This window comes from Triticum aestivum, chromosome 6D (genome assembly GCF_018294505.1).
Source record: "Triticum aestivum cultivar Chinese Spring chromosome 6D, IWGSC CS RefSeq v2.1, whole genome shotgun sequence".
In the NCBI taxonomy this organism is placed as follows: domain Eukaryota; kingdom Viridiplantae; phylum Streptophyta; class Magnoliopsida; order Poales; family Poaceae; genus Triticum; species Triticum aestivum.
In genome coordinates, this window is record NC_057811.1 from 461535916 (window position 1) to 461562633 (window position 26718).

The window sequence follows — 26718 nt, forward strand, 5'->3', positions numbered from 1 at the left end:
TTACCATTTGATAGCCTGTAACAATTCTTTGTGGAATAAGTTCATTTTTATCATTAGGAACAACAGTTATACCTCCTTTCTTAGGGACACAATGAATAGGACTTACCCATCTACTATCAGCTATAGGATAATTTATCCTTGCTTCTAGAAGTTTTAATATTTCCGTTCTTACCACTTCTTTCATCTTTGGATTTAACCGACGTTGGTGATCAACAACAAGTTTAGCATCAGGCTCCATATTAATTTTGTGCTGACATAGAGTGGGACTAATGCCCTTTAAATCATCAAGCGTATATCCAATAGCGGCTCGGTGCTTCCTTAGAACTTTCAATAACCTTTCTTCTTCATGTTCTGAAAGGTTAGCACTAATAATAACAGGATATATCTTCTTCTCATCAAGATAAGCATATTTCAAAGTGTCTGGTAATTGTTTTAATTCAAACACAGGATCACCTTTAGGTGGAGGAGGTCCTCCTAGAATTTCAAAAGGCAAATTGTGTTTAAGCAGAGGACATTGTTCAAAGAAAATATCATCTATTTCATTTCTTTCACGCATATGTAAATCATTTTCATGGTCTAGCAAATATTGTTCTAAAGGATCAGTAGGAGGCACAACAATAGAAGCAAGACCAATTATTCCATCCTTACTAGGCAATTCTTTTTCATGATGCTTTTTACTAAACTTGGAAAAATTAAACTCATGAGACTTATCACCAAAGCTAACACTGACCGTTTGCTTCTTACAATCTCTTAGCATTAACGGTGTTCAAGAAAGGTCTACCAAAAATAATGGGACAAAAGCTATCTTGTGGGGAACCAAGAACAAGAAAATCAGTAAGGTATTTTATTTTCCCACACAAGACTTCAACATCTCTAACAATCCCAATTGGTGATATAGTGTCTTTATTAGCAAGTTTAATAGTCTCATGAGGCTTCGTCTTCCTCCTGTCCAAAAAACAGTCATGGAATTCAAATTCAATTTGGCTCTTTTCTGGCAACGGACAAATTGCCCCCGGTTATTGAGGAATCATCTTCATTATCTTTAATGGAGAAATATGCCCGTCAAGCGCAATTTGAGGGTGCAAATGATACAAAGTTTCTCCGTTTGGGCAGCTTTGATTGCCCCATTAATGGGTCCTATCCTCACCCGTCACAATCTTTTCTAAATTCGGCCTTCAAGTATGCCCCAGCCCATTCTCATTGGCCGCCTTGTTTGTCGGCCCATTATAAGATTGATTGGGCCCAAGCCGGATATTCCGAGGAAGATATTGATCTGATTGACAAAAATTGGGCAGTTTTATGTTCACGTTACCTTCAATGGGGACACCAGAGGATTCATTGCCCGGCTCGGGTGATTTGTATTAATTGCTCCACTCCTGATCACAAGGCAAGCAATTGCCCGGCCCGGATTCCTCTAGTGCAACTTGGACCAAATAAGGCAGCTGACCAGCCCATTATCAATTCCTCCAGCTTTCCCTTGGCCGCTGTGTTGCACCAACAAAAACCCAAGAGTAAATCTAATGCTCGATGTGCGGCTTGTGGGCACTATGGCCACGTGGCACAATCCTGTAGACGGAAACGGTGGCTAGCGCGATGGAAATGGATCCCTAAAAATCCCCCAAATACCAAAAATACCCCGCACGCTTCCGCTTCTGCTCGGTTTCCTCAATCGTCACCGCCCCGCGCCTGCCATTCGCCACCTCTGTCACACTTGTCACCTCAGACGCTCTCCCTCTGCTCCTCCGCCATGGCGAACTATCCCCTTAACCCGGTGCCGTTCCTGCCGCCGGGCTTCGCCATTGAGCCGGGGCCGGCCGATCGTGTTGTCCGCAGTGGGATGGTGGTTGGCCCCATTCCGCCGCTCAACCACGACTATCTGGCCATTGCGGAGACCAGTGAGTACGTTCCTCTCCAACGACGTGCTGCTATCCGTCAGGCAATCCAAGGTCTGCTCCACGAGGCTCAGCTTTTCACCACTGAAGTAAGTGACCACCCTTTTGGAATCGGAATATTTGGATTTGTGGATTCCTTCATCCGTGATACTGCTGTTGCCACGCCATTAGAACTTGAGGACGAAGATCTGCTTATTACTTTTGTACCCCACCATGAAGCACTCAATCGCCGTACCACCACTTTGGAACCTGAGATTTGGTTGATGTACTTTGGATTTACTTAGGATTACCAAACTGACTATTACATCAACAAGTCTCTTGGTGGTTTTGGTGCTTTGGTCTCTTGGTACAATCCTCGCCAGGACCGCCATTTCATGCTGATTAAGGCAAGAGTTCTGAACCTGCGTCTTGTGCCCAAAAGTTTTGTTGTTTGGCAGCTTGGCGGTGCGCGAGATTGCTGGACTGTCCAGATTACGATCCTCAGGAGCAATGATTGGAATGGGCTCCTTCCTGAGGTGCTGCGGCCGGTGAGGAACCACCACCGCCTGACGGAAACCCACATCCTCAGTTTGGCCCCCATCTGACAGCGGAGCAACTGTATCAGCAACAAGTGCACAACTGGCTCGTGCAGAACGCGGCTCCCCCCAATGGCACACCGAATGGGCCTGCAGCTCAGCACAATCTAGATAATGGAGGATGGGGAGAATGGCCAGCGCCTCCAGCACCACCATTGCCTCAACTGCCGCCTTTTCTCATGAACTTTCAGGCTTGGCTCGCGGCTCATGGACTGCAAGTGCAGGATGGCATTGTACCTGACAACAACATCTCGGATAATGCGCTGCAAGCTTGGCATGACTCGATCATGAGCTCTGATGATTTTGACTCAGTGCACTCGGTGGACATGGTTGTGATCAATGGACCGGAAGCCTCTGCTATTCAGATTCATGATGATGTGCTCACAGTTTCTGTTGAAGTCCACAATCAGGGTCTGCGCTTTGGTCTGTCTGCGCAAGGCGATATGCTCATGTCTCTCTTGCTGAATAACCCAGTCCCTCGCCAACAGCTTAACATGGCTCTGTTCTCTGCTCTGCGCCCGCTAGTGGCTGCTTTTGGACCATGGTCCTCGGGTCTTGGATTCAGACAGGAATCTGTTCAGGTGGAAATGCAAGTGGCCCTTTCAGGTGGAATAATTCAGTTCTCTCAGGTTCAAGCTGTGGCCTCTACTGATCAGGCAAGTCTGATTGCTGTACAACCACCTCTGCCATTGATTTTGCAACCTGCGGCTACTCCTTTACCATCTACGGAGTCGTCTGCATACTTGGAGGAAATCACCAGTTCTGATGAAGTGAACCCTACTGTTGAACTCCCACTTTTTGCCGCACTGGAGTCTGCTGTGTCTGAACCCATACTGACACCTTTGCCACTGCCTGTGGAGGCTTCTCTGCCATTGCCTGTTGAGGCCTTTCTGCCAATACCTGTTGAGGCTTCTCTGTCGCTGCCTGAAGAGGGATCGAGCTCTTTGCCAACCACTGCACAAGCTCTGAAACAGCACAAAGGTAAGGTGCTTGCCCCGATCGACACTGCTACCCTGCGTCGAAGCAACTGAACCAACAAATATGATGGTTTCCGGGTCACTAATGCTTCTGACGTGCGCCCTGTCAAGTCCAAGGTCAAGCCTCGTGTCATACCCTTTGCTCTGGAAATCTCTGAAGATGCCAACCCTGCTGCACCTACACCTATTGCCTCCAACATTGATGATGCAGCTCCGGCTTTGCCCCCTCCAACACCCATTGCCACTCTGCAGGCCATTGGTACTAATCTTTGCACCGTACCTACTGAAGAGCTCACATCTTCGGCTCTATCTGAAGAGTAGGTGGGTTTCTGTTAGAGTTTCTACAGCTATCTGAACTTTTTATTTCCTCGACGCTTTTGTGCAACTGGAATGTACTTTGCTGGAATGTTCGCGGTCTTAATGCGCCTGAGAAACATTTAGCGCTTGGTAATGCGATCCAGGCTAGTGGATGCGCTGTGATTTGTTTGCAGGAGTCTAAAATGCCCTCCTTTGATGCTGCTACCTTAAAATATTTATGTCCCCGACGTTTTGATCAGTTTGCGTTTATTCCCTCGCACGGCGCGTCAGGTGGCATTATTACAATTTGGAATAGTAGCGTTTTCACGGGTCGGGTCTTTTTGTCTGAGAATTTTGCGTTAGGAATCGAGTTCACCTCCATGCAATCTAATCACTGTTGGAAGCTCGTCAATGTATACGACCATTGTCAAGGTGAGCCTCGAGTTGCTTTTACCAGCTGGTTATTTGATTTGAATATCCCTAGTTCCGAAGACTGGCTTATTCTTGGCGACTTTAACTACATCCGTTCGCCTGATAATCGCAACAAACCGGGTGGTAGTGTTCAAGATATGTTCACCTTTAACGATTTCATTCGTGAGCAAAACCTTACTGAATTGCCAATCAAGGGTAGAGCGTACACTTGGTCCAATATGCAACAACAACCACTTCTTGAACAGCTCGATTGGTTTTTCACCACGCTCAACTTGACTCTTTCATTTCCAAATACTATGGTGAACCCATTAGGGAAACCCGTCTCTGATCATACTCCTTGCTCTGTGATCATTCAAACAACGATCCCAAAAAGTAAACTTTTCAGGTTTGAATCATATTGGATTGCTCATCCTGGTTTCATGGAGGTGGTGGAACAGGCTTGGAACAAACCCATTAAACACAATAAATGTTCCAACCATGCTGCGAAAATTGGTCAAAAACTCAAGGCTGTGAGATATACACTCAAGCATTGGAGCAAGAAAATCTCCCGCCTCACTGTTGCGATTGAAAATACTAACAAAGCCCTCCTGGAACTGGATAACATTGAAGATCGCCGACATCTTACTACTCCAGAGAGAAACTTTCGCAATATTCTCAAAAAACACCTCTTGAGGCTCCTTCACTACCAGGAAGATTACTGGAGGAATCGATGCACCATTAGATGGATTCAGTTTGGCGATGAGAACTCGAAATTCTTTCAAACTGTAGCTACTAAACGTTACATGAGGAATTGCATTAGTTCTCTCAAAACTGCCGATGGAGGGATCGTTGAGGATCATGTTGGTAAAGAATCCATACTTTTTGAGGCATTTAAAGCTAGGATGGGACAAGCTAACCCTTTGCCCATGAAATTTAACCTAGACAATCTACTCAAAGATGATGCGATCTTCGCTAACCTTGTGGTTCCGTTCACACACAAAGAGATTGATGACGTGGTGGCGGCTATGCCACCTGACCGTGCTCCCGGCCCTGATGGCTTCAATGGGGCGTTCTTGAAGGCATGTTGGCCCATCCTCAAAGAGGATTTTTATCTTTTATGTGAGGAGTTTCATCGGGGTGGCCTGAACCTGGAGAGCATCAATGCTGGTTATATCACACTGATCCCGAAGCCCAATTCGCCTGACACTGTCAATGATTTTCGGCCCATCACTCTCCTGAACTGCTGCCTGAAGCTGATCACTAAAATTCTGGCTAATCGCTTTCAGAACATTATCCTCCAAGTTGTGCATAAAAATCAATATGGCTTTCTTCGTGGAATATCTATTCATGACTGTTTGGCCTGGGCTTTCGAATACATACACCAATGTCAAGCTTCCAAGAAAGAAATTGTCCTACTGAAACTGGACTTTGCCAAAGCCTTCGATACCATTGAACATTCTGCAATGCTCCTCATCATGAAAAAATGGGTTTTCCACCTAAATGGCTCGCTTGGATGGAAAGTATCTTCTCTTCCGGCAAGTCTTCTGTGCTCTTGAATGGTGTACCTGGTCGACAATTTCATTGCAAGTGTGGAGTGCGCCAAGGAGATCCCATGTCCCCCATCATTTTTGTCATTGCGGCTGATCTCTTGCAATCTGCCATTAACGAAGCGCTTGATCAAGGTCTGATCAGACACCCCATCCCTCCCAAAGGTAATACCAAGTACCCGGTGATCCAATATGCGGTCGATACTATCATTGTCTTGCCTGTGTGTCTTCTCCAAGCGGCCAAGATGAAACAAATTCTTGAAGACTACGCCACCTCCATTGGACTTAAGATCAACTTTCACAAATCCACTCCCGTGCCTATTAACACGCCGGCGGGCACATGCAATGATCTGGCCAATCTTTTTGGGTGCACTCAAGCCAACATGCCATTTACTTACCTGGGTCTGCCCTTAGGTACCACTCGTCCTTCGGTTCTTGATATGACACCCTTTGTGTGCAAAGCTGAAAGAAAGATCACGGCTGCTATGTCCCTCATGTCGCATGCTGGAAGGTTGGCTTTGCTCCACTCGCTCATTACATCGCTCGCTATCTATCCGATGGGCACCCTGTGACTGCCGCCGAAAATTCTCGCTCAGCTGGACAAAATCTGAAGACACTGCCTCTGGAACAAAAAAACCGTGGATGGCGTCAAACATAACTCGCTAGCTGCTTGGCCCATGGTCTGTCGGCCTCAATCTAGTGGTGGCCTCGGGGTTCTGGATTTAAAGGTTCAAAATGACGGCCTGCTTCTGAAGTTCCTTCATAAGTTTTTCAACAAACTGGACATCCCTTGGGTGCAGTAGGTGTGGGAAACGTACTATGTTGACTCGAGCCCCCATGCTGCTGATGTGTGCGGTTCCTTCTGGTGGCGCGATCTTGTTCACTTAATGCCGATATACCGCGGGATCACTCACGTTCAAATAAAGCAGGGTACTTCGGCACTTTTCTGGAAGGATAACTGGAATAATGCTATTTACGCTGACAAGTACCCGAGAGCTTTCTCGTACGCCCATGATGAAGATTTGTCAGTCCGTAACTTTTTGACTGGCACCACCCTGCATGAAACCTTTCAGCTTCCGCTCTCCATGCAAGCCCATGAGGAGCTCAAAATGCTGCAACTGGATGTCATGGATGTGACTTTTGAGGAGCATGACGATGTTTGGTCATATTGCTGGGGTTCGACCGTGTTCAAAACTGCCACATACTATCAATTCTTCTTTCATGATGTGGTCGCTCATGTGGCTTTCCGTTCGCTCTGGCGCACCAAGTGTACCCCAAAAATTAAGGTCTTTGGCTGATTCCTGTTGTCGGATCGCCTCAATACACGAAACATGCTGAAAAGGAGGCATTACAACATTGGTTCCAACCTCGACTGCTTGCTCTGTGGGCTGTACGTAGAAGAAACGGTGGAACATCTGTTCTTCCACTGCACCTTTAGCAAGGAGTGCTGGTGGCGTTTAAACATCCGCTGGGCTGCTGTTGGAAACAGGCTGGATCTTGTGGAACAACTAGAGACATGGCATCCTCGCAAAATGATCATGGAAATCTTCCTAGTTGCTGCTTGGAGCCTATGGAAGGAGCGCAACAATAACTACTTTAGGCATATTGTGCCTTCCGTGGCCTCTTGGTGGGACCGGTTCAAGTGTGACTTTAGTAACATCCAATATAGATTGCCTGAGCATAAGAGGCATGTGGTCTCTTCCATTTTGCAAAACCTACATCAGGACTCTATGTAGCTGTACATTGTTAGCATTGATCATCCACCCCACCTTTGTAAATAACACCATGTAATGGCTCTATATTTTATCTAATATATATATATATGCAGTAGGAGCCTTTCCTACTGTCTTCACCTTCAAAAAAAATCTATGTCTTCTATCTCTGCAGGTGCAATGTCATTCATAATTTCTTGATATAAGGTGTAAGGAATAGCACTCACACTAGCACCTATGTCACATAAACCATGATAACAGTTATCTCCTATTTTAACTGAGATGACGGGCATGCCAACAACAGGTCTATGTTTATATTATTTTTATCAGGTTTGGCTATTCTAGCAGCTTCTTCACATAAATGAATAACATGCCCATCCATATCTTCTTCCAAGAAATCTTTAACCATAGCAATACTAGGTTCTAATTTGATTTTTTCATCAGGTTTAGGTGTTCTAATGTAGATTTTATTAACCACAGTTGCAACTTTAGCATGTTCCTTTATCCTAACAGGGAAAGGTGGTTTCTCAAGCAGTAGGAACAACTGGATCAACATTATAAATTATAGTTTCCTATTTAACTGGTACCGGTTCTCTAATTTCTTCTTTAATAGGTGGATGATATTTAAACCACTTCTCCTTAGGGATATCAACATGAGTAGCAAATGATTCATAGAAGGAAGCTACTATCTCAGAGTCAAGCCCATATTTAGTGCTAAACTTTTGAAAGGCATCGGTATTCATAAAAGATTTAACACAATCATACCTAAGCTTAATACCTGAATCTTTACCTTCGTCGAGTTCCCAATCTTCAGAGTTACATTAATTCTTTCCAAAAGATCCCACCTGAATTCAATAGTCTTCTTCATAAAATAACTAGCACAAGAAGTATCAAGCATGGTTTGATCATTACAAGAAAGCCAAGCATAAAAGTTTTGGATAATAATTTCTCTTGAGAGCTCATGTTTGGGGCATGAATATAACATTGACTTAAGCCTCCCCCAAGCTAGAGCAATACTTTCTCCTTCACGAGGCCAAAAATTATATATATAATTCTGATCACGATGAACTAGATGCATAGGATAATTTTTTTTGGTGGAACTCCAATTTCAAACGATTCAAATTCCAAGATCCAATATCATCGCATAGCCTATACCATGCCAATGCTCTTCCCTTCAAAGATAAAGGGAAAACCTTCTTCATAACCTCATCCACGGGTAAACCTGCAAGCTTGAACAATCCACAAATTTGTTCAACATATATCAAGTGCATATCAGGATGTTCGGTTCCATCTCCTGCATAAGGATTAGCTAGCAGTTGTTCGATCATACCTGAGGGAATCTCATATTCAATATTTTGAGTAGGTGCAGTAGGTTGAGGGGTAACTAATTGTGGTTCCAGTCGAGGTGAAGATACCCCGAACAAACCCCTCAAAGGATTGTTCTCCATAGTAAAAGTGACAATAAATTTCAGCACACTATATAAATGTTTCCTTACAAAATTCCACTTACCAAAGGCGCTTCACTCTCCGGCAACGGTGCCAGAAAATAGCCTTGATGACCCACAAGTATAGGGGATCAATTGTAGCTCTTTTCGATAACTAAGAGTGTCGAACCCAACGACGAACAGAAGGAAATGACAAGTGGTTTTCAGTGAGGTAATGTCTGCAAGAGCTGAAATTGTAAGTAACTGAGTAGTTTGGTAGCAAGGTAATTTGTAACGAGCCAGTAATGATAGTAGTAACAAAAGTGAAGCAAGGTAGCCCAATCCTTTTGAGGCAAAGGACAGGCCAAAACGGTTTCTTATAGTAAGCAAAGCGTTCTTGAGGGTACAAGGGATTTTCATCTAGGCACTTTCATCATGTTGGTTCGATTTGTGTTCGCTACTTTGATAATTTGATATGTGGGTGCACCGGTGCTTAGGTGCTGTTCTTACTTGAACAAACCTCCTACTTATGATTAACCCTCCCGCAAGCATCTGCAACTACGAGAAAAGTATTAAGAATAAATTCTAACCATACCATTAAACTTTTGGATCCAATCGGTCCCTTACGGAATAGTGCATAAACTGGGGTTTAAGCTTCTGTCACTCTAGAAACCCATCATCTAATTTCTACTCCACAATGCATTCCCTTAGGCCCAAATATGGTGAAGTGTCATGTAGTCTACGTTCACATGACACCACTAAGGGAATCACAACATACATACTATCGAAATATCGAACACATATCAAGTTCACATGATTACTTGCAACATGATTTCCCTTGTGACCTCAAGAACAAAAGTAACTACTCACAAGTGATAAACATGCTCAAAATCAGAGGGGTATTAAATAGCATAATGGATCTGAACATGTAATCTTCCACCAAATAAACCATCTAGTGATCAACTACAAGATGTAATCAACACTACTAGTCACCCACAAGCACCAATCTATAGTTCCGGTAACAAGATTGAACACAAGAGATGAACTAGGGTTTGAGAGCAGTTGGTGCTGTTGAAGATGTTGATGGAGATTGCCCTCCCCAAGATGGGAGAGTTGTTGGTGATGATGATGACGGTGATTTCCCCCTCCGGGAGGGAAGTTCCCCCGGCGGAATCGCTTCGCGGGAGGGAAAAAGTGCTCCTGCCCAAGATCCGCCTCGAGACGACGGTGCTCCTTCCTGAAAGTCCTCTCCTTATTTTTTTCTAGGTCAAAATGACTTATATACCAGAAGATGGGTACCGGAGGTTGGCCTGGGTGAGCACAACCCACCAGGGCGCGCCTGGGCTCCCTGGCGCACCCAGGTGGGTTGTGCCCACCTGGTGGGCCCCTCTGGTAGTTATTTGCTCCAATATTCCTCAAATATTCCACAAAAAATCTCCGTGAAGTTTCAGCTTATTTGGAGTTGTGCAGAATAGGTGGCCTGGCGTGGTTTTCTAGGTCCAGATTTCCAGCTGCTGGAATTCTCCTTCCTTGTGTGTTCCTTGCATATTATGAGAGAAAAGGCATTAGAATTACTCCAAAACGCATTATCATTCATAAAAACATTATAAATAACAGTAAGAAAACATGATGCAAAATGGACGTATCAATCATCACGTGAGATGGGATAGTCATCAATGGTGAACATCTCTATGTTGATCATATCTACTATATGATTCACGTTCGACCTTTCGGTCTCCAGTGTTCCGATGCCATGCCTGTACATGCTAGGCTCGTCAAGTTTAACCCGAGTATTCCGCATGTGCAAAACTGTCTTGCACCCATTGTATGTGAACGTAGAGTCTATCACACCCGATCATCACGTGGTGTCTCAACACAACGAACTGTCGCAACGGTGCATACTCAGGGAGAACACTTATACCTTGAAATTTAGTTAAGGGATCATCTTATAATGCTACCGCCGTACTAAGCAAAATAAGATGCATAAAAGATAAACATCACATGCAATCAAAATATGTGACATGATATGGTCATCATCATCTTGTGCTTTTGATCTCCATCTCCAAAGCATCGCCATGATCTCCATTGTCACTGGCCCGACACCTTGATCTCCATCGTTGTGTCGTGGTCGTCTCGCCAACTATTGCTTCTACAACTATCGCTAACGCATAGTGATAAAGTAAAGCAATTACATGGCGTTTGCATTTCATACAATAAAGAGACAACCATAAGGCTCCTGCCGGTTGCCGATAACTTTTACAAAACATGATCATATCATACAAAAACGTATATCACATCATGTCTTGACCATATCACATCGCAACATGCCCTGCAAAAACAAGTTAGACATCCTCTACTTTGTTGTTGCAAGTTTTACGTGGCTGCTACGGGCTTCTAGCAAGAACTGTTCTCACCTACGCAACAAAACCACAACGGTGTTTCATCAAGTTTGTTGTTTTAACCTTCTTCAAGGACCGGCCGTAGTCAAATTTGATTCAACTAAAGTACAAGAAACAGACACTCGCCAGCCACCTTTATGCAAAACTAGTTGCATGTCAGTCGGTGGAACCGGTCTCATGTGCGTGGACATGTAAGGTTGGTCCGGGCCGCTTCATCCCACAATACCGCCGAATCAAAATAAGATGTTGGTGGTAAGCAGTATGACTATCAACGCCCACAACTCTTTGTGTTCTACTCGTGCATATCATCTACGCATAGACCTGGCTCATGATGCCACTGTTGGGAAACGTTGCATGGAAAACAAAAAAAACTCTATGCACACGCAATGATCTATCCATGTAGATGCATAGAAACGAGGGGGAGAGTGTGTCTACATACCCTCGTAGACCGTAAGCGGAAGCGTTTCACAACGCGGTTGATGTAGTCGAACTTCTTCGCGCTTCAACCGATCAAGTACCGAACGCACGGCACCTCTGCGTTCTGCACACGTTTAGCTCGGTGACGTCCCTTGCCTTCTTGATCCAGCAAGACATCGAGGTAGTAGATGAGTTCCATCAGCACGATGGTGTGGTGACAGTAATGGTGAAGTGGTCTCCGTAGGGCTTCACCTAAGCACTATGAAAAAATGACCGAGGGTGTAAACGGTGGAGGGGGCGCCGCACATGGCTAGGCAATTGTCTGTTGTGCGCTAGGCGCCCCCTCCCACATATATATAGGTGGGAGGGAGGGAGGAGCAGCCAAAAGAGGCGCTCAAGTAGGAGGAATCCTACTTGGGGTCCCTCCCAAGCCGCGCCCCCTCTTTCCTTATTTGGAGTGTGGGGAAAGGCAGGGGAGGGTGGCCCCCCTTTCCTTTCTCCCATGAGAGGGAAAGGTAGGAGGGGGCACACCAGCCCCCTTGGGGGCTGGTCTGTCCCCTCCTTTGGCCCATAAGGCCCATATCTTGCCGGGGGGGTGTGCCCGGAACCCCTTCCGGTGACCCGATTCCTTCCCGGTACGTCCCGAAACACTTCCGGTGTCCAAATACCATCGTCCTATATATCAATCTTTACCTCTCGACCATTTCAAAACTCCTCGTCATGTCCATGATCTCATCTGAGACTCTGAACAACATTCGGTCACCAAAACATATACTCATATAACATTATATCGTCAATGAACGTTTAGCGTGCGGACCCTACGGTTCGAGAACTATGTAGACATGACCGAGGCACCTCTCTGGTCAATAACCAATAGCGGAACCCGGATGCCCATATTAGCTCCTATATATTCTACGAATATCTTTATCGGTTGAACCGTTATGACAACATACGTAATTCCCTTTGTCCATCGGTACGTTACTTGCCCGAGATTTAATTGTCTGTATCTTCATACCTAGTTCAATCTCGTTACCGGCAAGTCTCTTTACTCATTCCCTAATACATCACCTCGTGACTAACTCCTTAGTCATTTTCTTGCAAGCTTATGATGTGTATTATCGAGAGGGCCCAGAGATACCTCTCCGATACTCGGAGTGACAAATCCTAATCTCGATCTATGCCAACTCAACAAACACCTTCAGAGATACCTGTAGAGCATCTTTATAATCACCCAGTTATGTTGTGACGTTTGATAGAACACAAGGCATTCCTCCGGTAGCCGGGAGTTGCATAATCTCATAGTCGAAGGAATATGTATTTGACATGAAGAAAGCAATAGCAATAAAACTGAACGATCATTATGCTAAACTAACGGATGGGTCTTGTCCATCACATCATTCTCCTAATGATGTGATCCCATTATCAAATGACAACTCATGTCCATGGTCAGGAAACCTTAACCATCTTTGATCTACGAGCTAGTCTAGTAGAGGCTCACTAGGGACACGGTGTTTGTTTATGTATTCACACATGTATCAAGGTTTCCGATCAATACAATTCTAGCATGAATAACAAACCTTTATCATGAATAAGGAAATATAAAATAAGAACTTTATTATTTCCTCTAGGGCATATTTCCTTCAATCTCTACATAGTGCGGAGTTTTTAGCTAGCAAAGATATTGAGCAAGCACCACATGTTGAAGGATCTATAACAATATAACTTCTATGTGGATATGAACAAACATAAATCATTGCTTTGTCTTCCTTGTCCAACGTCAACAATTTTGACACATAATATTTAATGGGGGCTCACAATCATAAAAGATGTCCAAGATAGTATATTTGCATGTGAATCTTCTCTTCCTTTATTAATTCTTTCATGAGTTGCATCATTGACCAATGCTATGTTTGTCAATCTTCAACAAATTGTACCACTTATACTTTTCCTTATGTGATGTCATTACTCACCATAAGATTAGCATATGATCTTTTTCATTTATTTCTTGTTATTTGATTGCAACAAGGAAGTAAAGAAACAAAAACTCAAACTACACTTTATTATATATCTCGCACACGATTACATAGATAGATATATCACTAAGCGGACACTCGAAAACAAATCGAAACAAACTTTTATTTAACTAAATCATAAGATAACTAAAGATCGAACTAAAATAGATAAATGCATAGATAGTAGTGGTGATACGATACCGGGGCACCTCCCCCAAGCTTGGCACAGCCAAGGGGACTGCCCATACCATGTACTCAAGTCTCCTTTGTGGGGGAAGATGATGGTGGTGGTGATGAGGCAGTAGCGAGCTTCTTCCTCAGCTTACGCTTGAGGATGGTATTTTCCTCCCTCAAGCCATCGATCTCCTGTTCAAGCCTTAAAATCTTTCCACACAATGCCTGCTTGTTTTCCCGTGGAAGACAAAAAGGGATAAACTGGATCTTAGGTTTCTTTGATTTATTAGGGAGGCTTGACTTCTTGAATTCCACGTGCATATCCCCAGGTTGAGGTAGTGGGACTTCGTCTTCATCCGAGCTTGTTTCTTTCGTTCCCTTCAAATCATGATCTTCTTCTTCCTCCGTGGTCCAGCCATAATGCTCTACATCCCCATAAAATTTTGGGTTTGCGATATAATCTGTGACATAGCTCTCTCCATCCGAATCTTGAGAAGACATATTTCGGATCTGCCAGAAAAACAGCACATAACAAGAAGAGAATAATTCTCCGCAATACGGTGGTCAATACGTTTGGGGGTATATAAAGATTTTTTTTATCTTGGGAAACAAACAAACGAGAGGAAAACGGAGTCGGGAAGGTTCCCGAGGTGGGCACAACCCACTTGGGTGCGCCAGGCAAGGCAAGCGCACCCTGGTGTCTTGTGCCCTCCTCGGTTGCCTTCCTGGTTGTTTCTTATTTTCCTAGTTTTTGTAATATTCCATAACTGACAGGAATATTATTGCGGATTTTTTGGAGTCCGTTTACTTACCGTATCACATACCTACTCTTTTTAGAATTTTGGAGTGTTTCGGAAGGTTTCTTTTATGTGTTCCTCCGGTGTCATGGTTTGAATAATATTGCTTTCAACATTAATAGGTGTACCTGAGATATAGTGCTTAATTCTTTGCCCATTGACTACCTTCGGATTAGTACCTTAGGCATTATTGATCTTGATAGCTCCAGAGTGATAAACCTCCTCGATAATAGATGGTCCTTCCCATTTGGAGAGAAGTTTACCTGCAAAGAATCTGAAACGAGAGTTGTACAAAAGAACATATTCTCCCGCTTTTGGATTCTTTTTTCATGTCATATTTTAACTTTTTCTTTAAAAAAATTGGCATTTTCTTAAGCCTGGGTTCTCCATTCATCTAGTGAGCTAATATCAAATAACCTCTTTTCACCGGCAAGTTTGAAATTATAGTTAAGTTCTTTAATTGTCCAATATGATTTATGTTATAACTCAAGAGGTAAATGACAAGTTTTTCCATAAACCATTTTATAGGGAGACATACCCATAGGATTTTTATATGCTATTATGTAAGCCCAAAGTGCATCGTCTAATTTCTTAGACCAATTCTTTCGGGACCTATTAGCAGTCTTTTGTAATATCAGTTTTATTTCTCTATTGCTAAGTTCAACTTGACCACTAGATTGAGGATGATAGGGTGAAGCAATTCTATGGTTAACATCATATTTAGCAAGCATTTTACGGAAAGCACCATGAATAAAGTGTGAACCACCATCAGACATTAAATATCTAGGGACTCCAAACCTTGGAAAATAACTTCTTTAAGCATTTTAATGGAGGTGTGATGATCAGCACTACTAGTTGGAATAGCTTCTACCCACTTAGTGACATAATCAACAGGAACCAAAATATATTTATACCCATTAGAGGAAGGACAAGGCCCCATATAATCAAAACCCCAAACATCAAATGGTTTAATATCAAGTGAATAATTTTACACAAAATATGAAAGGGACCAATAAACCAGGACGAAGGTACTCGAAGGCACGTTACGAGGAAATTGTTAAGGAAGTCTCTTCCTACCTGAAGAAGGTCGGCTACAACCTTGACAAGGTTCCCTTCATCCCCATCTCTAGGTTTGAGGGTTACAACATGACTGAGATGTCCACCAACCTTGACTGGTACAACCATACAAGGGCCCTACCCTGCTTAAGGCACTTGACCAAATCAATGAGCCCAAGAGGCCCTTAGACAAGCCCCTGCGTCTTCCCCTTCAGGACGTTTACAAGATTGGTGGCATTGGAACTGTGCCTGTTGGCCGTGTTGAGACTGGCGTCATCAAGCCTGGTATAGTTGTTACCTTTGGTCCCACCGGTCTGACAACTGAGGTCAAGTCTGTTGAGGATTTTTCTTTTCAGCCGGGCATAATCCATTTCCATTACTTATCATAACGCAAATACAATTGTCTCAACATACTTCAAGGAAACTCAAAACAGGAAAGCGAGTTCAAAGCATCATCGGGAAACCCACTATGAGTGCCCGTCATCGAGCAACCCACCATGGGGCAAAAACCCAATGACACCAACTCAACAGCTAGTCTAGTAGGGAGGTGTTCAACACAAAAGGGCGCCAGCAAAGTTATTGCTCATAAGCGAGCTAGGAGAAAAAGCCCACGCAGGGGCGAAAACATAGACCTGATGTAATAAAAGGAGAAAGCGGATTACTTGAGGTAGCAGCTCACGGGTAATCATCAATCCATCTTGACCTCTGCTGGAGCCGCGCAAATCCGCATCATAGTCGATGCATTGGTCCTGAGCATCTTAGCGCTGCGCTCCAATGCTTCGCGGTCCGCTCCTGTCATCAAACCTGCCCAGTAGGTAAGAAACCCACATGTAGAGAAAACCACATCAAAAGGGGTCTTTACCATTTTGTGCTCAAACGTAGTTCGGTTGCGGCAATTCCAAATTGCCCAGCAAACCGCAGCTAAGCCGAAGGTATAAAATTTAACTCCATCAGGTAGGAAAATGTAACACTAAGAGAAGTATTTCCAAAGATTATTCGGGCAAAGATCGGTGTCCAAAACACATCCCACAGTCCTCCACACCACCCTGGCCACTGGGCATGTAAAGAAAAGATGCCGGGGCGTTTGCCTGTCCCTGCAAAAAAGAACATCTAGGAGCCCCTCCCCAATTTCGCCTACTCATGACATCTCTGGTTAGCACAACATATTGAAAGAGTTGCCAAAGAAATATTTGGACCTTAAGAGGTAGCTTGGATTTCCAAATCCACGTATAGTCACATCCAGTAATGTGTCTTTCCAAATATTCATAAACAGATTTGGTCGTGAAACATTTTTTCTTTCCCAGCATCCAAATGATCTGGTCAGGTTCGCTAGAAAGCGACCAAGATCCAACAATGGACATGATCTCACCCCACTGCTTCAGCTGCGGAGGATGCAAGTCCTTTCTAAAGAAGTCGCCACCAAGGTTACCACAGAAATCAGCCACCGTGATTTCCTGGTTATTACAAATACTATATAAAAGAGGAAATTTAACGCATAGAGGAGGATTGTTGTTCAAAGAATCAACCCATACTCTAGCTAAGTTGCCAGAGTTGAGCACTATCCCTCTGCCATCTAAATAGTGCTCTTTAACCTTCATGATGGCTCGGTGAATCTCCAAACTTACTTCTCACTGAGGTCACTGTGTCCCTCTTGAGATACTTGGCATGGATCACATCCTGCCAAAAGCCCTGTGGTGTCTCTTAAGTTTCCACCTCCACTTAACGAGTAAGCTAATAGTTTGTTCGCGAAGGTCTTTAACCCTCAAGCTCCCTTTGTTTTTGGATATGCAGATCCGGGCCCATTTAACCAAATGATAATGTTTGCGGCCATCATTTTCTTGCCAGAAGAACCGTTTATGATGTTTATTAAGCTTTTCAATCACCATCTTAGGGAGCTTGTAAGAGAAGAGCATAGGAGAGTAAGTCTTCCCGCCGACGATGCTGCATTACCAATCCAAGACTCACACCGTTTAAGAAATTTGTCGTCAACAAAATTCCACGCTAGGCTACGAAGAGTAGAGAGCTAACCGGTACTCCCAACTATTTCATTGGAAGTGCCCGATCTGACAATTGAAAAGCTCAGCATAGAAAGCCAACATGTCATCGTCTCCCCCAACACATAGCATTTCACTTTTTAGGAAATTAATTTTTAGCTCCGACATGAATTCAAAGAAATACAGAAGAAGTTTAAGCTTAACAACAACGAGAGTGAACGTGCATATGAACGCAGTTATCCGGCCGCATGATTATTTATGGGATGCGTGCATTAACTTTTGCTGAAACAGCTCGTGCTGTAATACAGGTGAATACAGCTGATGAAGTTACCTTTCTCCTGCCCCTGACATGCCAGGTTGTTCAGGAGGAAAGTGAAGACTTTTGGACGCGCATGTGTTTTACTGCACTGCTTTTTGTTTCAACTTGGCCACGTCCTTTTTTGGTCAGCCTTGATCCCGTACTCCACACAATTAGACAGAAATTTGGTGCCAAGATAATATGCCCATAATGGATCTTGTTCCGGCGAGCGCCATGTAAAAGCTCTTTGGTAAATAAAAAAAGAAATAAGGCTCCAACAAAAATATTTAAGTCATAATAATTACTCTCTCAAGAGATAAAAAAACGGGTACTCTCACAATCTTTTCCGACATGCATGTCAATCTAAGCCTCTTAATGTCACGTCACTATGGATTACTACTTGTGATTGTCTTATTTCTTGCCACGTTGAGCCGGACAGTACGAATGTGTGTGTGTATGATTGGATGACATGGGGTCTCTTGAATATTGCTGGTAAAAAAAAAGTTGCAAAACACAGGTACCGGTTCCCGTGTGAAACGGTTGACTGTGTTCTACCAAAAGCTCTTCGTCACGTCTATTCGGTGCAGGTTGGGCCCATGCAGCTATACACTCAATTAACTTATGTAAAATCCAGAAAATATCTATACTCTAACTAGTCTTTCTAATGATTCGAATCATAAAGTCCTCCACGCCGTAGATGAGGCGGGATCAGATGCCGGTTCAGAGCGACACTTCCCTAACAACAACCTCTTTATCATGCTCGAAACATATGACTGTATCATCATCATATTGAAGTATGGCAACTCCCCCCTCAATAAGATCCGAAGCAAGCCCTGTTATCATCTTTTCTTTTTGAGCATTAAGGATCATCTTCGAAAGAGTTTCCATCGAAAGAGTTTCCACCGAAAGAGTCCGTTGAGATGCACCACGGGTCTCTCCTGGAGGCGCTTCCCGGTGACAATGTTGGCTTCAATGTCAAGAACGTTGCTGTGAAGGATCTGAAGCGTGGGTTTGTTGCATCCAACTCCAAGGATGATCCTGCCAAGGAGGCATCCAACTTCACCTCCCAGGTTATCATAATGAACCACCCTGGTCAGATTAGCAACGGTTACGCCCTGGTGCTGGACCGCCACACCTCCCACATTGCTGTCAAGTGTGCTGAGGTGGTGACCAGGATTGACAAACGATCTGGTAAGGAGCTGGAGGTGTACCCGAAGTTCATCAAGAAAGGTGATTAGGTGATTCTGCCATTGTGAAGATGATTCCCACAAAGCCCATGGCTGTGGAGACCTTCACCACCTACCCTCCTCTTGGCCGTTTCACTGTGCATGACATGAGACAAACTGTTGCTGTTGCTGTTGCTGTCATCAAGGGCGTGGAGAAGAAGGACCCTACCGGTGCCAAGGTTACAAAGGCTGCCTGCCATCAAGAAGAAATGAGTGCTTCAGTATCTGCCATCGAGTTATCTAGCAGAAGTTGTAGTGTAAAGTCCTTTCTTGGAGAATTTTTAGTGTCCGTTGTAAGAAGTGCTTCAGAACTAACGAATTGCAGTCTGTTTTACACAGTGTCCGTTGTAAGAAATGGATATTCGGTTCTCTGTTTTTTTTTGCCAGAAAATATTCATGTGTACTTGATGTGAAGGGTCAGAATGACTCATTGTCCAGGTTAAATAGTAATACTACTACTTTGTTATCTTATACCAAGGAAAAGCAAGCTGCTATTAAGATGCCTGCCATTGATTTATCTAGCACAAGCGAAAATCAAAACATCCAGGGCACAACCCACTCTACCATCGAGTTATCTAGCATAAGTTGTAGTGTAAAATCTTTTTTTTTTGGATAATTTTTAGTGTCTGTTGTAAGAAGTGCTCGCAAGAGCGAATGAACTGCTGGTCTTGCATAATTTTAGTGTAAAAACTTTCCTTGGGTAATTTTCTGTGTCGCTCTCTGGTTTGTCAGAAAATATCCAAGTATTTGTTTCAGCATATGGTGCTCCTGTGTGATGTTCAGAAAGTTAATTCAAACATAGATGAGTGTAAACGCAAATATCTGGTCATGCACAATTTTCCTTCAAAAGGAACATCAAAGGACATCCCATTGCAATAAATTGTCAAATTATTATTTCAACACTGGTGTGCATAACGATGAAGTGATGTCAACTTGTTTCTAAACTTCACCATAGTTCACAATTATTATTTCCACAGGATGCATCACAAACACCAAAATACTTCCCTATAATTCAAAAGCTTCAATTAAAGGAAAGCGTACAAGCACAATAACTTTCATCAACTCCTTCCAGTTATGGAGATGATAGTACATATGACTTAAAAACTGCAACATACTACTAACTCTGTAAAGAAATGCCAGACGTTTTACGTCACTAAAGTAGTGATCTAAACGTCCTACATTTGTTTACAGAGGGAGTACCATAGTAATGTTATGCATCTCATTTTTCCAATTAGGACTGGAAGTGAACCACAGCACCCGAAGCCAAACCCAACCCCTCAGTTATCTGCTTCCGCTCCTCGGTTGTCGATGGATATCTTGATGGACAAACATTGTCCTGGATCTCAGGATCCAAGTCACCACAGCGCCCACACACCTTTCTGTCGTACAAAGATATCTCTGTTATATTAACCGCATGTTCCACAACACATCCTATGTATCTCATAAAATTGTCATCGGGTTGGAAAACCCGTAGATGGTGAGCTTAGCCAGATTCTTGTGCTTGAAATCAGGGGCATATGGCTTCCACTTCACGTCTGCCTTTTCGCAGAAACAATATTTCTTCCGCAACTCTTTGTTTGTTATCATTATGCACCAATGATCCCACACTGTGATGCACAGCTCTTTTAGGGAGGGTGCAGCTTCAAGAATAAACATTGTCCAAGCTAAATCACATCCTTCAGGAAGATGGTCCAGATTCACATGCTGTAGTTTGTTGAGCACAGGCGTGAGTAGTTTTGGGCATTCTCGTAGAATCCAAATCTGGGATAAAAAAAACGCTTAACAAAATTACTGTTGATACATATAACCATCATAGAGTGAGAACGGACAGGTATGATACAAATGACTAATGGGTACCTTTTCACTTCCAAAATCCAGATGCAGATCGCCTATGGAAGGAACATTAGCAAGGAGCTGACTTAACTCGAGAGTCTTGTCCGAACGGATGCCAGTTTTAATAAGGCTCAGCTTTGAAAGCTGTGGTACAAAACCAAAATACAACGGATACTCAGAAGAGAACCAATTATCATAGGTCAACCGTTGGAGTTTTGGTAGACATATCAGCTCAACTCTCTGAAATTTCCCCTGGTCGACCTCAATCTCAACAAGTTGATCATGTTCTACTTGCAGCACAGAATGGAACCCTGAGTCACAACGGGTCAAACGCAAATACTCCAAGCGCTTGCAAGTGCTGAGGATGTTGGGAATGTCTAGTTCACCAAACCTCATATTTTGCAGCCACAGGCTCGTAAGGCCAGCAAATGCACGCGGACAAGCACCAAATAAATCATTGAACTGCTTCGCAAACTGGAGGAGGTCAGCAGAAGAGCAGAGGCCATGATGCTTCTTCGTTACAATCTCAAACTCAGCTGCGCCAACCTTCTGGGTTGCCATGGCACGGGCAACAGATCTTCCAATGGTTAGGGAGACATCAAGCAATAAGACAAATCTGATTTTGAGTTCGCTGATGGTAACCTTCGGGCTCCTTGTGCCCAAGATGTTATCCGCTACATGAGCCACAGCACGGTTGGTTCTGAACACTTGCTTGCGGCTGAAAGTTAGGTAGAAGCGTGAGAGCATGGTAGGAAGCTTCAGCAATTGCTTGGAGAGAATGCAGGTCCTTATGGCATCGAGTGTGTCCACCCTCTCCAGAATGTTGAGCAGAAGGTCATTGGGCAGATTGCTAAACCTGTCTTCGATTACATTGCTTGCAGCGGCTTCGTCGCAAGTTGCTTTTTGCGTTGCATTTAGCTGGAACAACAGATAATCAGCATTTTGAGGATGAACCTTAGGTTGTGTACAAAACACCAGGCACAAAAGAAGCAGCACTTACATTGCGTCTGCGACGACCGCTTTTGTTCTTCATGGCTGATCGGATCAACAAATGGCTTCGGCGTATGTGATTATTGGATCTGCGACAACGGCGGACGCCTGAGCTGACCTGATTCGAATCGCCCCTCCTCCTCCTCCTGATTACAACCTCTCAACAGACAGACTCCGAATTCAAAATTACTCCTCTCTTCCCCGATTGCACAAGGAACTCCACTCTTCTCCCGCCTCCGTATCCCGCGAGATTATTTCCCCCAAACGCCGGCCAGGCGTAATAACACAGGCAGCAGAGGTGGTCGCCGGCGGCGGAGGAGAGTGGTGGCGGCCGGCTGCGGACGGCAGGGGCGGGGTCGGGGTTGACACAGGGATGCCCGCGGAGGAGAGTGGTTGGCGGCCGGCGGCGGGTGACGCAGGGGATGGCGGCGGGGTAGAGTGGTGGTGAACGGCGGTGGAGCGGGGAGGGGGTTGCCGAAGGCGTGGCGCCTGCGGCCGAGGGGAGATCCGCAAGATTTTTTTTTCCGACTATGCTTCCTCGTATGCTAGCATTTTTTTTACAGAGAGTCTTTTTTAAACAATCAAAAACCTTAACATGGCCGAGTTTTTGGTCAACATGGTTCGCCTCTCTAGGGCAGTGATTTTTTTTTTTGAGATAGTTTTTTAGATAGCTCCTATAGCTGAAACCCTGAATTTCAGCCCACAAACCTTAACTCTTCATATAAAAATAAAACAGTTTCTAAACGAGCACCTAAATCTTAACTCCCTAAAGAATTTACTTTGCAAATTTTTCTAAGGGTGTGGCTAGGTCTTAGTCGATTGAGATTTAACCAAGTCTCAGTCAAGTGACTTAAAATGCAAGCGAGAAAAAGAAATAATTGAAGAAAAAGATTGCACGAATCTCAATTTAAGATCTCACGAATATAGCATCGACTGAGACTTAGAAAGACTGTTTTTCTAACTTCTGATTTACATACTTCATTTCAACTACATAATTACACACATGTTTAATCCAAAGTTGATAATGAAAGTTCACACAAATCACGACCATTACAATTTTTTTAAAGGCTAATTTAATTATTCCAATTCAAATGCACGAAATGGTCCAAATGTGAAGTAATAATCCGAATAAAGAGCATTATAGAGGCACAACAATCAAGTGTTATGAAGTGCCCACAAGTGCTCAACAAAATCATCTTGGAGTTGGATATGAACTTGTCGGTTCTTGATACAGCGAGGAACATTTGTATCATGTTTGCATTGTGTTCCGGATCGATAGGATCCCCATTGAACATGTGTCGAACATTCTCTGGTATGCCTCTCTCATCCTCAATGATCATGTTATGCAAGATGATGCAACATGTCATGATTTTTCGGGGGGGGGGGGGTGGGGTGGGAGGGGGGGACTCCCCACCTGAATATATTTCAAAAGAGTGAATCTTTAGAGAGTTCACGTATTACGTGAAGAGAGGAAATCACGCCACAACCCGGCATGTTCCTTTAGTGTTTCCATCTTAAGACGGTGAGACCATAAAATAAGATCATCTACAATAACCTTAACAGAACCCCTAGCATCAATCTCTCTGGAAAACCTTTTTGTTCCTCGCGTCCCAGATTTTCCATCCAATGAGGAGGAACATAAAAGGACGAATCGAGGTAGGCAAAGCATCTGGCAAGGTGGTGGTGAATATCTTGCGAATTGGGGCTGAATCACGGCCATATGCTGGTAGCGCGCCAGATTCGACGAGCAGCCGGGCATGTAAAGAACAGGTGCTCACGGTCCTCGACGGCGTTGTTGCATCTAGGGCAAGCATCGTAGGTGAGGATGTGCTTCTTGTGTAGATTCTTCCTAGTATTCAGACGGTCCAAGATAAATAGCTAGCCAAAGATCATGACTCTCTTCGGCACCCTGGAGTCCCATAGCAGAGCAAGTGTAGGGTTGGTGAGCTACTCATTGAGGGCCGCATAGGCCCCAAGCGTGGTGAAATTCTCACCATTAAGCAACCTCCTCGTGTCCGGATCCTGTGAGGTAGTGACGTCCTACAAAAAAGAGTTAAGAGAAACAAGTTCTGCGACTGCAGTAGTGGTTAGTCGATTACGAAGAGCAAGTTTGATCCCTTCCTGCAATATAGTGGCTACCAACGCATTTTTTGTGTGGTGGGAGAAAAGAGCAGGGAAGACTACAGCCAGAGGCTCTGGCTGCAGCCAACGATCTAACCAAAAAAATGTGGACTGACCATTACCGATGGTGCAGTGGGAGATCTCTCTGAGGCTCTGCAACTGTTTAAAAATTGTTCTTGCAAGGAAAGAACTATTCCTACCATGACATGTGGCTTCCAATACTCAGTAGGGCCACGAATAATGCCAAAACGCTTTTGAGGCACACTGAAAGCTCTCTCTTCATGCCGACTCTTGACGTGTTGTAAGGTGGGCCCATTTGTTGACTTGAGGATGCTTATCTTCCATGCTAAATTTGATTGCAACAAAGTAAAATACAATGAAAAGGGCAAAATATACATACCTAGGCGATTTATCAAACACTTTGTTGCCTCGCCATACAATAATTAAACCACTATTTCAACAATCTAAAGTATGATGCCAAGAAAAACCGACCAAAATAAAATACACAACTATTCAGATGATTCCAAAGCATGATATGGTTGCATCTGAGCAAATTTTGAAATAGCAGGCAACACAAGTAAGGGAATTATCTAGCCATACAAGCACAAACAATTTGGATGACAGTGCGGAGAACTAATGTCCTCCAACAAGGGCACATTACAACAATTCAGAATTCAATGGGGCACACTCGAAGGCATCACAGTAGTAGAGTAGTAGTAGTAGGTTTGAGGCAACAATAGTACTGAGCCAAGTATTCTAATCAAGATTCATCATGTACTACCATCAAAGTTGCAAAGAGACCGACTCAAGGATCGAAGAGGAGGGAGGAGGTATGGAAATTACCTTCAAATTACATGGAGACACCATCCTTTCGGTGGCACGGCTTGCGCTGGCAGATGATGATGGTGGGCACGATCTTCTTACGCAGATCGGACTTCTCCTTCTTGATGGTAGCCATGACCATGTCGGCGACACAGGCGGACCGGAGACGGTTGAGGTGACCCTTGATGCCCTTCATGCCCTTCACGGAGATGATGTAGAGGTTATTCGCGCCAGTTTTTTCGATGCACCGTTGCCGCCACCAGCAAACCCAGCGACATCCACAACTTGTTCCCCGCGAAACCTCCCCTCCCTTGACCGGATCAAACACCACGGAAAACAATATAGAGCGATGTATGCAATGGTTGTGTTTGTAGAAGAGTACTATCTGCAGAATTGTGAGATTGTCACCATAAAGGTCTTATTGTATTGGAAGTTGGAGAAAATTTTCTTAAGTTGCAATGCCATACCAAAAAAGCTGCTGTATAATCACAAATATCTAATCAAATTTTGGTTTTAACCTCAGAAAGGTGCCACAGGGCACAAACAATTTTTATGAAATGGAGGCGTACCCCCGGCCTCTGCATCATAATGATGCATGCAACCATCTTATTAAAAATCCTCGAAGTAGCACAAAGTCATAAAAGTATTACAGCTCGCAAGTGGAGCGAAACAAAGAAATGAAAAGTACATGCTCAAAATCGCAACCGGTAAGGCAATGTAAAGGATAAGCTCCCTAGACTCCTATCATGTTATGCGACCGCCATCCGAACCGGTTGAATATAGTCCGTGCTACCATCTCCCGCTGGTTGCACCCGGTAACCAAAGGCTCCCTGGAGTCCATAGGAGTGAGTAAGGACCATGTACGGATCCATGCGGTAGCTCTGAAGATGACCTGCAAGAATATTAAAGTGTGTTGTCTGTTAAAAATCATATCATTCCTACATTTCCATATAGCCCAAAGAAGTGCACATATTCCAATCCGAATACGAGCCGCATTAATATGCTCAACCCTAGCTAGCCACGTTCCAAACAACGAGTCTATGTCAACAGGAGGAGTAATGTTAAATGCTATATGAATCGTTCTCCAAAGCAATTTGGCAAGTGGGCATTCAAGGAATAGATGTTGTACTATTTCATCATGATCACAAAAACAACAACGTGAACTACCTACCCATCGCCTCTTTATTAAGTTATCCTTGGTGAGTACTACTTGCTTGTGGATGAACCACATAAAAAATTTAATACGCAAGGGAACCTTAACCTTTCAAATGTGTAACGATCTTGAGATTGGGCCAGAATTAATCAAATCCATGTAGAAAGATTTCACGTAAATACCCCATTTCTAGCTAACTTTCAGTGAGTCGAATCCGGTTGGTCGGATAATTGAACATCTATCAATCTCCGAACCAAGTGCATCCAGGCAGTCCATCGCTCACCAACTAACGCACGTCTGAACTGAATATTCAAGGGAATCTTTTGAAATGCTGTGCATACGTAATCCTCTTTACGTTGCACAATGTTATAAAGGGTGGGATATTGTACGGCTAGGGGCGTCTCTCCTAACCACGGATCCTCCCAAAATCTTGTTGACATCCCATTGCCAATCAAGAATTTGACCCTACGAAAGAACAAGTCCTTCATTCTCATGAGTCCCTTCCAGAATGGCGAGTCAGTTGGTCTCATGGTAACCCAGGCGAGCGTTTTTGACTGCAAATACTTATTGCGAAGAATCTGTGCCCACATA

General features: G+C 43.9%; 1 pseudogene; it reads right to left on the reverse strand.

Moving 5' to 3' along the window:
- Positions 1–20078: 20078 nt before the first annotated feature.
- Positions 20079–22554, reverse strand: LOC123145906 (putative F-box/FBD/LRR-repeat protein At4g00315; annotated as a pseudogene).
- Positions 22555–26718: the final 4164 nt, after the last annotated feature.